Raw genomic sequence first — 10,975 nt, 5'->3', positions numbered from 1 at the left:
TTCTCTTTCTTCACTTCCAGAATTTCATCTTCTATTTGTACAGTGAATCTGCCTGATAATATTCCTGTAAAGGAGATTGGCATACTGACACTCTTTTTAGATCTGCTCTCATAATCACTCAACTGCCATTGCAAAAGAAGGTATATCCTTTTTTTATTCAGGTTTCCATTGTGTGGCATTTTTAAAATTTATTTTAAATTTGTGGGGTACAATTCAGGGTTAGGTATACAAATGTTAATTATGCAGATACCCTTGTTGATGAGGTGTGCCCTTTCATCCCCTGGGAGTTTTCTTCAACTGTGTGGCATTTGATATTAAAAAATTAAGCATTTTAGCCCTAAGTTGAGATACTTCAAATTCAATTATTTTGTAATATTTGTGTAGGTGGATGTTTGATGACTTTTATTTAATAACTTTGCTTTACTAGTCCCTGATTATTGTCAAAGAATGAAGAGTGTCCAATGAGAGACAAAAAAATGAGCCTCAATTAGAGATTCTGTTGACAGCTGCTCCCTTTTCTACTCAGTACCAAATTAATGACACACTTTACTCATGTATCCATAGCAGAACAATGACCAACATGTTAGAAAGAGAAGAGTGCTATGAAAGACAACCATACACCATTCTCTATACTGTACCGAGAATAAGCTTGATGAGTAGTCAGTTCATAACTCATTTACCTATATTTCATGATTTCAAGAAGGAAAAATGAAAAGTATATCTTTTAATTCAGTGGGTCAATGTGATTTATTTTAATAAAATAAAACTTTAGTGGAAATAAGTTATGTGTTATGTTTCATTGAACATTTACTTAAATTCATAAAGTACCATATTATATTTTTACCAGAAGATTATGGGAAAATAGAAATATATTTTTATTTTTTACTTAGGTGCATGTCTTTTGCTCATTCTCATTAGCCACAGTGTGAATTCAACTGTACCTACAGCATTTAATACAAATTATGAATATATTTTTCATAAGTCTCATACTTAATAGTGATCCTATAGCATATTTTTGAAAAAAAAATGCAATCTTACAGAGTACACACACACAAAAAGGTACAAGAAAATTTATCTAACCTAAAAGAGAGGACTGTCCCTGTCTAGAAGAAGCATATAATATGATAGAACTAAAAAATAAGCATAATGAAACAAAGAAGAGATAAAATTGATAGTTTCTGAGATGGCAGTGTGATACTTTATGAGCTCTTTAAGTATTAAATAGACAGATATTAAGAGAGTATTCTGATGCATGAGAGAAAATATGATTGAAGGAATCAGATAAATATAGAAGAAGTCCATTTCTGAGCTATTAGAATAAGCAAAGCTAAGAATGGAATGAATTTTTCCATTGGATATTTGTGAGCAGTAGAGAGAGACAGGCTCAGAAAATAACAACTTTAGCAGTATCTACATTTGATTAGTGGAAAGAAAGAATTCAATCAGAAAAAATATCTCACGAATTGCATCCCACATCTTTAAAATAAATAAAAATAAATTTTAAAAAACCATGAAAATATGCAAGCAGAGATATTGAGCCTACTGAAGAAGTAAGGTGGGTAAAGCACAAAGTCAATGTGAAAAAAAAGTAAATATTTAGATGGAATCAATAGGATTTGAAAACAACTTGATTGTTGTAGTTGTGTGAAATGGAAAATTTCTTTCAGATTGCTGGGAAGGTGAATTAATATCAATGACAACACAGAAACAAAAGATAATAAGAAGTCTTCTGCAGGAAGATGCAGATTATTTTCTAAACATATGGTATCATATGTAAAGGTCCATATTTTAATTACAAAGCTGCAGGTTATGTTTGGCTTGTTTATTTTTATTTCAAGTGATCTATATATTAAGCATTAGTATGTATAATATCTGATTCTATTTAGCAAAATGAAGTGTTTTCAAATGTACTTACTTGAAATAAATTAGACTTTTGTACTCTTTTAGTTCAAAGAAATTAAACTAATTAAAAATCTAATAGTTTATATTGAATGTTCAGTCACATCATGCTGCACGTAGTTAATGAATCATTTTTGTCTATGTAATACAAATATTTACATATTTATAAAGTATTTAAATATGTACAAATAAGCCATTTGTTGTTTACTTTGTTCATACATATTAGGTTAAGACAGAAATGTGGATTCAATGTTTATTATTTATTTACTACATATCTGGATATTGTATTTAAATACTAAAGCAGGAATGAGGATATACATTAATATATAAATACATACCTAAATAAACTCAAATTCACATATTATAATATTGCTTACTTAGTGATGTAAATTGCTATGCAAAAATCATCATGACATTAATATATGAACCAATATATAAATAAAATACATTCCCCCATTCTCTAAATAAACAGCATTACGTGTATCATCAAATGTCTTACCAAGTGCATCAGTCTGTGTTCAACCAGAGAAGTAAAACCTCTACGAGACATAGAGGGATTGATAGAGAGATTTTTTTTAGAATGACAGAGAGATTTGATATTTTAAAATTGTGACAGCTGGTGAAGCAGTCCCTGTAAGACTGTTGTTTCTGTGTCTAATACTGTAGTTTGAAGTCCACAGAACAAGCAGTGAAAACAGAAGCTCTCAAGCAGGCTGGAAATCATTATGAACTTGAACTTCCCAAGGACAAACTGAAAGCCATGTCGGTTCTCATTGACTTTGACCCGAGTTAACGTGGGTGTCCTGAAGGAGCAGCCAGGATCTTTCATCACAGAGCTGAACAAACACACCAACTGATATAAGTTCATTATGAATTCCAATAATTTCCTAATTTTTAAAATTTTAAAATGTGTTTGGCATACAATAATTATTAATAAAATTATAACTTTGTCTCTCCTAGTATTTGAAGTAATGAACCAGCCACTCTTCCAACAAATTCTCTATTAATTTGGCAGGTAACCATCCCGGCACGAGGAATTTTCGCATAGCCAAGGGACAACTGAGTCTACTGTCCTAGAGTTACTAGCAGGGCACATTCCAGATTGCCAGCATTATCTACAATGCTCCAAACTCAGATATGTTGTGCTACTGGCATGTTCAGAGCAGTGCTAAATTCTTCATTACTTCCTCCAAAATGTACCTTACTTGGCTGTTCTGGGTAGTGTACAAAAATTCTGCATCCCCTCTCAGCAGCTGTGACTTTTGGAGACCATCTGCAAAAGCACCTAAACAATTCCTATATCTCCTTACTGCCTCCAGCGATACTGCCGGACTACACGTGTTAATGATTTGAAATCCCAATAAATAATTTCTCATAAAACCACAAAGACTTTTCATGGTGTTTAACTTCTTTTTTTTTTTTACAACTTTTACTCAACTAAACATTATATTAAAGACTAATTCCGGCACCCAAATATTTTCTAAGATTTTTGATATTCAATATCCCTTTATACAATAAGTCATGCTAGAAGATAAGGTTCATATGTGTTGGTATTTGTGGCATTCTACCAAAATATAATCGAACCAATACATGTATGTTACAACCTACAGTTGATTCTTATTACTTGCAGTAGTTTTGTTTTCCAACATCACCACAAATACTGAATTAGTGAACCCTGGACCATGGTTCCTGTAGGAAACAGAGGATAGGTTATTGTCAGTCTCTGGTCACATTTCCATCAACTGATCAGTCCATAACCTTATTTTATGTGTATGCTCACTTGAAAACACTTTGTTCCATATAGATTGCTCATTCATTAACACTGAACTTACTCAGGCCTCAAGGAGGCTAACTTATCTAGCATACATATTTTCTACCTGAGGCATCTCTTAGCTTTTTTGTTTGTTTGGCTTGTTTTATTTTTTGATTTAGATCTTAGAGGTAACACTTCAAACCTCTGCTTGGGTGACATTCTAAACAGTGTCATCACCAAAAAAAAAAAAAGGAAAAAAATGTGAAAAATGTGGGACTAAGTATACTGCAAAAAGTTTGCTTATTTATTATATGAGACCCGAAACAAGAAGGCAGAGTTTTCTCTTCTTTGACCGCAGCTGAGAATGTGCACATCAGGTAACTCAAACTTTTTGTTGCTTTGTACAGCCGCAGGCTCTCTGAAGGGTGAGATTTTTTATTTGGTTTAACAAATAAGTATTAGTGATTAAGCAAATGCAAAAATATAGGATCTGTAAATAGTGAGAATTGACTGTGTTAACATTTAATGTTACCACTTATCGTGGTTATTCTTATGCAATTTATATACACCAATATACAGAGAACTCTGTCAATATCAGCCATGACGTACTAACCAGCAAAAAATGCTCTGGAAGTTAGCTGTGAATCTTTCTAAATGATATGTAAGTGTATATTATAGAGAAAGATTGCACATCTACTTGAAAATCTTATAAAATACCTGGGGAGCCACTCTAGACTGGAAAGACTACAGAGCTCCTGAAATGCATAACATGGAAGATGAATCCGATTCTTAGGGCTTTTGCTCTGTGTATTGCACAAGAATCTCTTTCCTCAGACATATCTAAAGTATCCACAGAGTGGATTCTTACATAAACGGACTTCCTCTTACTGCCAGTCCTTATAGCAATTTGATTCTCATCTGTAGAGATAGAAAGGGCACATGTATAGAGGACCAGTATAATATATTATGATTAGGAAACTGATTCTTATGTATGATAAAGATTTTCAGTCATATCTAAATATACAGGTGTTGCTCGACTCGTGATGGGGCTACATCCTGATAAAAACTTTGAAAGTAAAAGATATCATAAGCCAAAAATTCATTTAATGCATTTAACCTACTGAACATCATAGCTTATCCTACCCTTCCCTGAACATGCTCACTTACATTAGCTTAGAATTGGACAAAATCATCTGGCCACACAGTACACTATGGAATATTGATTGTTCACCGTCATGATTGTGCAGCTGGCTGGGAGCTATGGCTCACTGCTTCTGCCCAGCATCAAAAGACAGTGTCATACTGCTTTCTACTGAATATGTATCACTGTTTCATCATTCCAGAAGCAAAAATCATAAGTAGAACCATTTTAAGTTGGGGACTATCATCTGTATATGAATCATATGTACGTGTGTATAAACATACATTATTCATCTTTGTGTTTTCAACAAATACGACTGACATTAATGGTTATATATTGAATAAAACATGTTTTTAAAAATTATTTTTATTGAACTAAATGACCAAAAGTGTTTTTACAAATTTGTTTATTTTATATATAGGACCAAAACCTGATCTTTCTATAAACTGTATTCACATAGTAAATTGATTATTTTGAATAGTAATGTCATCTGCTGAATGAACAAATTCTGAAGCCAGAATGAAGTGAATCAGTGAAAATCTGGACACTGCTTCTTACTAGTTCTGTAGTATTGGGTATATTATATTACCTCTTTATGTACCAATTTTCCCATTGTAATAGTAGTTGTTCCATGGATTTCTTCTAAGGATAAAAGTGTTACTATGTTAGTGGGAAACTGCCAGGGGAGGGGCTTGGAATTGGCAGTTGAGGGAAACTGCCAGGGGAGGGAGGGTCACATCTTATCAAGGGTACCTGCATAATGAACATTTATATACCTAAACCTGAATTGTATCCCAAGACTTTAAAATAATTTGTTAAGTATTAGTATGAATAGAGTAGTTACAGTGGTTATATACAAGTGGAGTGTTCACAGTTGCATATAAACCTTATTATTATTGATATTATTTATTAAACACCTAAGGTAAAAAACAAAAAAACCTAAGAGAGTTAGGTTCTTTTTGCTCAACTATTATCATTGATGATTAGTATAATTGTTTAAAAATGTTAAACACACATACGTATGTGTTATGTATGTACAGAATGATAACTATCAAAATATTTAGCTCATTTATAAGACAACAGGAAGATGAAAAAACCGATTTAAAAGGGTATAAGAAATTGATAAGATAGTTTGATCCCAATGAACAGTTGTCCCATTCTCTCTCTCTCTCTCTCAGAACCTTTGTAACTCTTTTAACTCTTTTTGCAAGAACATGATAAATAATAAAAACAATGAAGATTGTCAGTGACTCCTACACATTTATTCTGTATTACTTTGCTGCTAATAATGCTTATATTTGGTTGTATATTTCTCACTAAGAATACTATTAAAACATCAGAATAATGATTTATGGGTCAACAAACAGAACAATTACACACATAATCGGTATATTCAGAGTAAAACTTGAGTAGCATGCTATTCAACTCTTTTCCAGTTGGTAAGAATTTTCTAAGAATCCACTAGAGGGTGCTAAAAGAGTGAAAATGTTTTAAACCAAGAAAGGTATCAGGGATGATTCTCTTAACTCTTATTAATATTATACAAATATTCAAGGTTGGTTTTAGATTGACAATCCTATTTTCATTCTTCCTCCTCCCTCAAAATCGAGAATTATCAAAAAGTAATTCCTACTACTATCAAAGATTAGTAATATTTTGTGGAAGACGTGTCAATGTAAAGAAAAGGAAAACAGGTAAGTGGCATTTTGAATTGATTCATTTCTTGAGAAAGATAGACTATGTTTTAAAAATTATTTTGCTGTTAATGGTTTAAAGCTGTGGAATTTCTAAATCTCAGTAAATTGGAGCTACAGATAAAAATAAGGAACTACTTGTTAGAAATGCCTCTGATTTTTATTATTAGCAAAAAAAATCATAACAATCAGGTAAAATATGTTTCAAGGAAAATTTATTTTTCTAAAATCAAGTGACTTTAAACTTAGCACTGCTTGTGGGTGAAGAAATTTGAAATCCTCTTTAGTATAAATGGATATTTTATGAGAATAGAATTTTATTTTTTACTCCCTAGGTAAATCTGATATAATGTATCAAAATTTTATTTGATATTTACTCCTATAGACTGTTACTAGGTCATTCATTTCTCTCCTCCCCTCCCCCAAAAACCAAAATCTGTCCATTTAAACATGTATAACTTAATATAGCCATCTTGTTATCAAAATGCAGTACTTTTTAAATGATCTCATCAGCATTAGTGTCTTATTTACATTTACTATATATAGACTACATCCTATTTCAGTATATAGAGACGTGATCATTATAGCTAATACTATCCTAATTTTCTTAAGCACACAATACACATAGTAATATATGGGATATACAAACTCAATTATTCTAGAAGATATATTGGAAATTAACATAGGTAAGATGTGTACAGTTAAATAATCAAAAGGATAATTACATTAACAAAAATATCTATATTTATCTTTAAGCCTTACATTTTTCACATAGGTGTATAGGTAAGATGAGAAATGGATTTTTGTGTGCTGAATATAGATTGATTCTGAAGGAATAACTTTCTTTTGGTATCTGAGTGAATTATTTATATTTCGAAAGTTTATTCTCTAAGTTACATGACACATTTAAATGTTATAAGCCAAAATACATTATATCTTGTTTTGGAATTTTTCAGTAAAATTTCTGCTAACAAAAAGTCAACATTATCCAGTGAAATCTGTCACTAATTATTTACTCACTATTTGGGTGAAAATTAATACCCAGTGATGACAGTATAGCTCAGTAAATGTCTTGACATTAATTCCATTGTTATCAAGCCAAAAAGTGCAAAATAAAAACTATACTGACTTACCTGTTGAACTATGTACTTCTATGTCTCAGAAAACATGCATCTTGCCAATTATTTACTTTCCTTATAAAACATTGATCCAATTGAGACAAAGTATTTTATTTCTATCTAAACAAACGTATAGTTGAGTACTTAAGTTTGTATGTCCACTAATCAACCTTAGGTTGTTATTGGCATTGTTTAAATTATTGATTGTTTTGAATATTGCTCTTCTGATGTTTAGAAATAACATATTAAACATATTGAATGAGCAATTAGTGCTTTGAATAGTGTTTTCTTGAGTATTATTTGTGCATATAAAATTAGGACGTTACTATTTTCACTCTACTAATGTAAAGATCATCTCCAGATAGATAATCTCAAAGAATATTTAAAAAAAAAAAACAAAACTCAAGAATATTTAAAAAAAAAAAAACTTTGTCTAGGCATGATGTTGATGATCATGATTTTTACAGTTTAATTACAACAAATTGAACTAAATGCTATTGATTTTTTATAAAATGGTTGAATATTGTTATTTTAAAATTTAAAATCAGTTTGAATCCCTCAAAGGCACAGCAATGGGTGATAAGCGGAGGCAGTGAAGTATAAATCATTATTGACAATAGGAGATGTCCAGGAATTTAAACTCTCCTGCTGGTGGTCCACCAAGCAACAGATCTATCACACATATTTAATACAATGGTATTTGCCTACTATTATTGTTAATCATATGAGTATTAAAAAGTCTAGCTGCATTGATCGTTTCAGAATAACTACCAAACAACATTTGAAAAATACAGGAGATCTATTTATTTATTCATCTATCTATTTACTTATTTATTTATTTATTTTTGAGTAGGAGTCTCACTCTGTCACCTAGACTGGAGTGCAGTGGCCGCTCCCGGTCACCGCAGCCTCGAACTCCTGGGCTCCAGGGATCCTTCTGCCTCAGCCTCCCAAGTAGCTGGAACTACAGGCGCGCTACCATGCCCGGCTAATTTTTTGATTTATTGTAGAGATGAGGTCTCGCCAAGTTGCCCAGGCGGGTCTGGAACCCTCGGGCTCAGGCAATCCACTCACCTCGGCCTCCCAAAGCGTGGGATTACAGGTTGAGCCACCTAACCCGGCCTATTTTTTATTTTTAACCTTGATCTTTAGCATTAATTTTTTTGTCACATGGGTAAAAAATCTATTTAAATACATTCTTAAAAAACAAAGAAGTAAATGTTCTATGATTACACAGTGAGAACATACTTTAAAAACCTACTTATTTGACTGTCTTGTATCTATAACACACACTATAGTACTATGAAAAAAAGCATATGAAATGGACACAGGCTCTTCCTTAGAGTGTCTCCTTACAAACAAAGTAGCTTACCATCCAGCGTTATTTCAATGCACTTTGCTCTCTTGTACATTGTTTATTATGCAACATTAAAACATTTGTCAATAATTTTTTGGTTGGTTTTTAGTTTTTCAGTTTTGGGGTTGTTTTTTTTTTTTTGAAATTTGCATGGTCATCTATTTGAAGCCGGGTTTTATGAAATCTCATCATAATTTATATGATAACAGACTGTTTATTATCCAAAATTCCAGAAGAAGATTTTTACTTTGTTTTTGATTTTGACAAGTAAAACAATGGTATCAGAGAACTCTTTTGTGTTAACAGAATTCAAATTACCAAGAGGAAGTTTTATTCTAAAACTTATTTTAGAATAAAATAATTCCTTTATCAATTTTGTATCTTTGCTCTCAGGTCAAATTAAGCATTAAGGAAAATTAAGATACGAAAAATAAAGTAACCTTTTTGTTAAAGGTACAGCGCAAAAGACAAATTCCCTAAATACCCATTCATGTGTGTCTTGATAAAAATATCTATATTATACTTTTTCTCTATGACATATACACATTTCACTGAGAGAAGTCATACATGATGAACATGTACAAATGACCTTCTCATCTACAGAGATGTCTGTATATTTCTAAAAGGTGGCAAATATTTGCCGTGCACAACAGCTCATGCCTGTAATCCCAGCATTTTTGAAGGTCAAACGTGGGAAGATTACTTGAGACCAGGAGTTTGATACCAGCCTAGGCGACAGTGAGACCTCTTTTCCAAAAGAAAAAAAAAAATTTAAATTAGCTGGGCATGGTGGCATGTGCCTGTAGTCCCAGCTCTTTGGGAGGTCAAGGTGGGAGGATCATCTGAGCCCAGGAGGTTGAGACTGTGGTGAACCATGATTGAAACCTGTACAAATGCATGATACACTGACTCAAAAAAAAAAAAGTGACAATATTTTATTTTTTCTCATCCAAAGATTCAAAGGTTAAACCTTAGTTTACCTACATGCCATTACTAGAAGTCAAGATATCCATAATTAGTATGATCTTAGTCTAAGAGAACCAAAAAATATGTAATCTACCAAGTGGTTGTGGCCTTCTCTTCCAATGAAACATGAAAGAGAACTCTAAGTTTATAGTTTGAGAACCAAATTTAAAACTTACTGCATAGCATGGAATTTTGAAAGATGAAAGGCACCATTCTTTAATTATTATTTACTATGAATGGTGTCTATGTAAATAAAATTACACGTTTTAGTAGACTTCACCTATTATTATTTAAAATTTTCTTCTTATTTTATAAAAGTTATTACTGGCATATAGAGAGTATGGAATACAAACTATAAACATTTAAATTAAAGTTATAACACTATTAGTTAATTTTATTTCTCTTATTTATTTTGGATTTTTAAAGTTGATTTTGGAACAAATATACTTTTTTGAAGGTATGTGCAGATGTAAAGGGAATTTGTAATGTGAAATGAAAAACATAAATTTGTCTCTATCAATGTTAATAAAATTAGTGCATCAGGATCTCTACAAAACTGTATATTGAAGCATTATTTGTAAAAATTTTAAATATTTTATTCTGACAGCATTATCATGAGTTTCAATATAAAAATTTTTATTTATTTTTTTCTTCAAAGTATGAAGCCATTTGTGAATACTTAAAATCCACCTGTGGCAATATCATCCCCTAAATGTAACCAAGTTTTATACTTTCTACCTTCAGAAGATTTAAAAACACCCCAGTCTGCACCAGAGATGGTGCAGAATTCTCTCCATGCAAGCCCTTCAGATTATTAATTTAAAATCACTCTGACATGTGTCTTCATTTTACTTAAATATGTGACATTACCAAAGATGAAAAAATGCTGTAAGGTAGAACTAGCCCTATGTAGAATGAAAAAGCCTCTTTCGTTAATTTATTTTTTTCTTTCCATTTTCAGTGCTCAGTCTTGATCTTTTTATTATATCTGTCCTTTATACATTATGAATTTAACAAATTTCATAGACATTCTTCCATCTGGTCTTT

This window comes from Carlito syrichta, unplaced genomic scaffold (assembly GCF_000164805.1).
Source record: "Carlito syrichta isolate Samal-C Ts95f unplaced genomic scaffold, Tarsius_syrichta-2.0.1 Scaffold305833, whole genome shotgun sequence".
In the NCBI taxonomy this organism is placed as follows: Eukaryota; Metazoa; Chordata; class Mammalia; order Primates; family Tarsiidae; genus Carlito; species Carlito syrichta.
The sequence above is the reverse complement of the archived record's forward strand: the minus strand, read 5'-3'. Positions refer to the sequence as shown.